Below are 6,000 nucleotides of genomic sequence, written 5' to 3'. Positions count from 1 at the left end.
GATGTAGGACTCTCAGCTACTTTAGCACCGTGTCTGCCTGCACACCACCATGTCTTACCATGATGATAATGGACTAAACCTCTGAACTGTAAGCATGCCACCCCAATTAAATTTTCCTTTTAAGAGTTGCTGTGGGGCTGGAGAGATGGCTCAGCGGTTAAGAGCACTGACTGTTCTTCCAGAGGTCCTGAGTTCAATTCCCAGCAACCACATGGTGGCTCACAGCCATCTGTAATGAGATCTGGTGCCCTCTTCTGGCCAGCAATCATACATGCTGTATACATAATAAAGAAATAAACCTTAAAAAAAAAAAAGAGTTGCTGTGGTCTAAGGAAGGGAATGACTCAGTTGCCTTTAGCCTACTGGCTATGGGTGGGTTAGGACTTCTGTTGGTCTTTTCTGTGTTGAACACACAGATTGCAAGCCCAGAGCCACTTTGAGATCTTTGGCAGCAGTTAACTCTGCAGCTCACACACAATTGAGCCTTTATGATAATGAGTATTCAGAGATGGGTAATGCCTGGGGGGCACTCACCAACCTAAGACAGAGCGCCTGTGTGGCCTGGGCAGGTGTCTCCATAATGGGTAAGGTGGCCTGCTGACGTCCCATGCAACCTAAGTCAGAAGCTCATTTTTTATTAAAAGGGAGGGACCTGTGGGGGCCTGCCAACCCCCTCCCCCTCCCTGTTTTGGGTGGCTGTTGCCTTGTTTGCTGACCTTGACCTTGATGTCCTCCCTATGCTAATTCCCTGCTGGGTTCCAGCCTCCTGAATGCTTAAGAGAAGTTCCTTATCTGTGTATCCTGCATATTGGGCGTTAACAGCTTAGATGCAAGACTGTAAAACATCAGTAGCAAACTTCTGCCCTCCAGGGTTCTCCCATTGTGCTGTAAGCCTGTATTTAAGACCTCCTTCCTCCTAAGACATGTGTTCTGGAGATTAAAGAGCTTTTACCCACTGAGCCATTTTTCCCAGCCCCAATAACTGATTCTAATATAAAAATAACTTCTGGCCAGGCAGTGGTGGTGCACGCCTTTAATCACAGCACTCGGGAGGCACAGCCAGAAGGATCCTTGTGAGTTTAAGACCAGCCTGGTCTACAGAGCAAGATCCAGGAAAGGCACAAAGCTACACAGAGAAACCCTGTCTCAAAAAAACAAAAACAAACAAACAAAAAACTTCTGGACATGATAGCTCATACTTGTAATCCTAGCTCTTTGGAAGATGAAATATGAGGATTGCTGTGTGATTGAACTCTACTATTGTGCTGGCTAATTTTATGTCACCTTGACAAAAATTAGAGTAAGAAGGGCAATTGAGAAAATGTATCCATAAGATCCAGCTGTAAGGCATTGTCTTAATTAATGATTGATGGGGGAGGGCCCAGCCCACTGTGGGTAGTGCCATTCCTGGACTGGTAGCCTTGAATTGTATAATAAAGCAGGCTGAGCAAGCCATGAGGAACAAGTCAATAAACAGCACCCTTCCAAAAACCTCTGAATCAGCTCCTGCCTCCAGGTTTCAGACGTACTTGAGTTTCTGTCCTGACTTCCTTCAGGTGGACTATGATGTGGAAGTGTAAGCCAAATAAAGCCTTTCCTCCACAACTTGCTTTTGGTCATGATGTTTTATCATAGGAACATGTCCATAGTAACCCTAACTAGGGCAGCTATATAGTAAATTCTTGGCTAGGCTGGGTCCCAAAGTAAATCTGGTTATTTCTGGTTTATTTTGCTCAATGTAGATTTTTGAGCTTCAACTAGGATGCTACATATATCAATAATCTTTTATTTTTGTTTACTTTTTATTTTCCTTTTCTGAAAGCAGTATTATATTAACATTTAGATCTTAAATGCCTGCCCCCCGCAAGGTCTATGTGTTGAATGCAAGATTGCCACTACATCTTTAGGAGGTGGGAACCAGTGGAAAGGAATAAAGTCACTGAGAACATCCCCTTAAAGGAAATCTGAGAACCTGACCCTCCTCTCTCTGCTTCATGTGCTAAGAAGTAAGTTTCCTCCACTACACACTCTGTGATCTGAGTCTTCATAGGCTCAAAAGCAATAGCATCCAGTGATCTTAGAAAATTTCCTCTGAAACTGAGCCAAAATAAACCTTTCATGTTTTTAGGGCATCTTTCATTTTGCCACAGTAATGGAAAACTGACACATCCATTATCCCAATCATATCACAGCTTCTGCATTTTCTTGTGGATGGAAAATTGATTGTTTATAACTCTATGATGTTATGAATAAAGAGTCTACATCCATTTCTCTTGGATATATAGCAAATAATAAAATGACTCAACAAATTGCAAGACATATATTTGTTGATGGCTTGACCACACTTAATATTCTTGCTTTTCTTCATATATCTTAAGAATAACTAGATTGTTCCTGAAATGCAACATATTGATAGGAAAGGATAGCTAAACCAGCTCAGACCTCTGCCTATCCTAAACAAGAGGCCAGAAACATTTCAACCCAGTGATTCTTATGTCCCTGGAGTATAATGCCAAGAGCAGAAAGCAATCCAAGAGAAAGGCACATGCAGAAAGAGACAACTTCAGCTCCAGACAGCACTCCTGAGCCTTGAGGGACCACCTGAATCAATCCTAGATTCCTGTTGCCCCTATTGCCTAAATAATGAGACTGCTTCAGTTAACATGTTGTGTGCTAGGTGTTTTGTCTCAACACTGGTTATCAGGCTGACAACCAGTAATGCACAGTGAATCTGCTTTGTGTTTATCAGTCAACAATGTTTTTAACAGTTTAGCCACTGTTTTTACTTTTGTTTCATGGTATCGTGTGATTTTAGTTCAGAATTCTTTGATGATTGTGGGGCTTTGAATACGAATGACCCTCATGGGTTTATATATTTAAATGCTTAGGGAGTGGCACTATTTGAAAGGATTAGGTGTGGCCTTGTTGGAGGAAATGTGTCACTTGGGGCGGGCTTTAAGGTTTCAAAAGCCCAAGCCAGGTCCAGTGACTCTCTCTTCCTGTTGCCTGTGGATCCAGATGTAAAACTCCCAGCCGTGATGTGAGAATGTGCGCCTGGTCTTATTGTAGCTTGTTATGCTGTATTTAGTTGATGCCCCTTGGAGGGGAGGTGGAGGGGACCAGGAGGAAAGGAGAGATGGTAGGAGGAGACTAGGGGGAGGGGAAACTGCAGTCTGAATGTAATAATAATAAAAAAACCTCTCAGCTCCTTCTCCAACTTCTTCTGCCTGTATGCATTCATGTTTCCTGCCATACTGATAATGAACTAAACCTCTGAAATTGTAAGCAAGCCCCAATTAAATGCTTTCCTTTATAAGAGTTGCCATGGTTATGGTGTCTCTTCACAGAAACAGAACACTGACTAAGGCAATGACTAAGGTTAAGAGCCTTTCAATAATACAACTTTCTGTATATTTTCTTTAATAAAGTGTATGTATGTTCAAGTCTTTGCTTTTTTACTGCCTTGTCATTTTTCTAGTTTTCCAGTTCTTTGTATGGTCTGGATAAAAATCATTTTGTTGGATATACATATATATACATATATTTATATGTTTATTATATTATTACATACATATGCTTCCTTCCCAATTTATAGCTTCCTTTTTATTTCCTTAAGAAAGGATATTGATGAGCATGAATTTTTTGTTTAGTTTTTATTTATGTATTGTGTGCATGAGTGCATGTATATGCATTCATGTCTGTGAGTGAGGACATACATGTAAAGGTCAGAGGACAATCTTTGGAATTCAGTTCTCATTTTCTACCTTGAGGCAGAGTCTATTCTTGCTACTGCTGCACAGCATGCTCCATGCTAGCTGGCCCACAAGGCTCTGGCCAATGCTCTTGTCTATACATACCACCTTATAGACAGAAATGTTGGGATTACAGATGTGTGCCACTGTATCCAGTATTTAAGGTTTTGTTTTTATTTTTAATGTGCATGTGTACAAAAGTGCCTGCAGAGGCATGTTGTTGTCAGATCCCCTTGAGCTGCAGCTGAAAGTGGTTGTGAACTGCCCAATATGGCAACTGAGAACTAAACCTGGTTGTTCTGCAAGAGCAGCTACTTTTTTTTTTTTTTTTTTTTTTTTTTTTTTTTTTTTTTTTTTGGTTTTTCGAGACAAGGTTTCTCTGTGTAGCTTTGGAGCCTGTCCTGGAACTCACTCTGTAGCCCAGGCTGGCCTCGAACTCAGAGATCCGCCTGCCTCTGCCTCCCAAGTGCTGGGATTAAAGGTGTATGCCACCACTGCCCGGCAAGCAGCAAATACTTTTAACCACTGAGCCATCTCTCTAGTCTGTCCCCACCCTTAAAAACTAATATGTGTTCTGGGATTGAATTCAGGTTAGCAGGTTTGTGCAGCAAACACTTTACTGACTGAAAAACTTCCCTGGTTCATCAGTTTTTAATTTTGATGAAGTCCAATTTGTCTTGTTGTTTAGTGATTTTGGTGGATTGTTTTGGAAAAAATGTCTAACTTGGTCTATAAAAATTTTATGATTTTTTTTTTATCTCAACAGTCGTATTTACATTAATTCTGGAATATGATGTTTAAACAGGAATCAAAGCTTGTTTTCCCCATGTTTTCACAGTATCTGACATTTGTTATTTTACTGATGTATTTGTATAAACTTAATGTCATTCTGTGTTCATGACCAAAGCTTATTAAAAAGTGTTGAACTACGGTGATATAAATCCTCCAACTCTAATCCCTCTTTATTGCCATACAATTTTTTAATCCATTTGTCAGGTCCTTTCTTCCACCAACAGATAACACAAAAATCTTTAGAGATTTCGAACTGGTCCTACACAGAATCTACAAGTCAATTCAAATAAATTTTAATAATATTGATTCTAATCAGTATAGAGGTTCTGTACATAGTCTTGTTTTTTTCAGGTTTTGATTCTGTGATAAGCAGTTTTCAACTCTGAACTGTTTATAATAAACAGAAATACAATATATACTCATACATTGACTATGTGTTGATACAACTTGGCTAAATTCACTTTCACTTATAGAAATCTGTTGTAAACACCTCAGTTTTCTATAAACTATAATCATTTTTTGCACTAATATTTTGTGTATGAATGCTTTGCCTTCACATATATATGTGTGTACCATGTGTGTACCTGGTACTCTCAGAGGCCAGAAAAAGGCATCAGATCACCTGGAACTGAAGTTACAGATGGTGTGAGCCACCGTGTGGGTGCTGGGAGCTGAACCTGGGTCCTCTGCAAGAACAGTGAGTGCTCTTAACTATTGAGTTGTCCCTCCAGCCACTGATTTGATTGTTTATTATATATTATTATCAGGCTAGAAATTAAACCCAGAGCTTTCTGACATGATGGATAAGTGTTCTACCACTGAGCTGCATCCCCAGGTCTTAAAGTATAATCATTTAAAATATAAACAATACATCTGAAAGTATTTTAACTCATTTCCTTATAACACCTGTCTTTTATTCCTATTTCTTCCCTTCATGGAACTGGCTAGAATGTTTCATACAATGTTAAATGAGAGATATTAAGTGAAACTGTATGTGACTTTAGGAAGAGAACCCAACTTACATTTTCGACTGGAAGTTAGGGATTTCATTTGACTAAATATGGTAAACATTTATTCTTTTTATTCTCCATGTAGCAAGTCTGCTGGTAGGCAGTCCAGCTATAACACATAACACTGCTGTGCTTCCTCTGTCTTCTGACTAAACTCCTCCTGGGTTGTCTCCATAGTGTTCCAGATGCTGTGTAAGGTCATAGGATAGAGTACTGACTTAGCTTTTAGAAAAACTCTCTTCGAGCCGAACAACTGTCTTCCGTATCCCGAGGGCCTAGTCCAGTCCCATGGGGGCTCCACAGCCACCAGTCCACAGTTCATGGGCTTCCACTAGTGTGGCCAGTCATCTCTGCACGTCCTTCCATCATGATCTCCATGTCCCTCGCCTGCAGTATCTCTCCTCTCTGTCATCAATTGGATTCCCGGAGCTCAGTCTGGTCCCTGG

The sequence above is a fragment of the Peromyscus maniculatus genome, chromosome 6 (genome assembly GCF_049852395.1).
Source record: "Peromyscus maniculatus bairdii isolate BWxNUB_F1_BW_parent chromosome 6, HU_Pman_BW_mat_3.1, whole genome shotgun sequence".
Classification (NCBI taxonomy): Eukaryota; Metazoa; Chordata; class Mammalia; order Rodentia; family Cricetidae; genus Peromyscus; species Peromyscus maniculatus.
Note: the sequence above shows the minus strand (reverse complement) of the source record.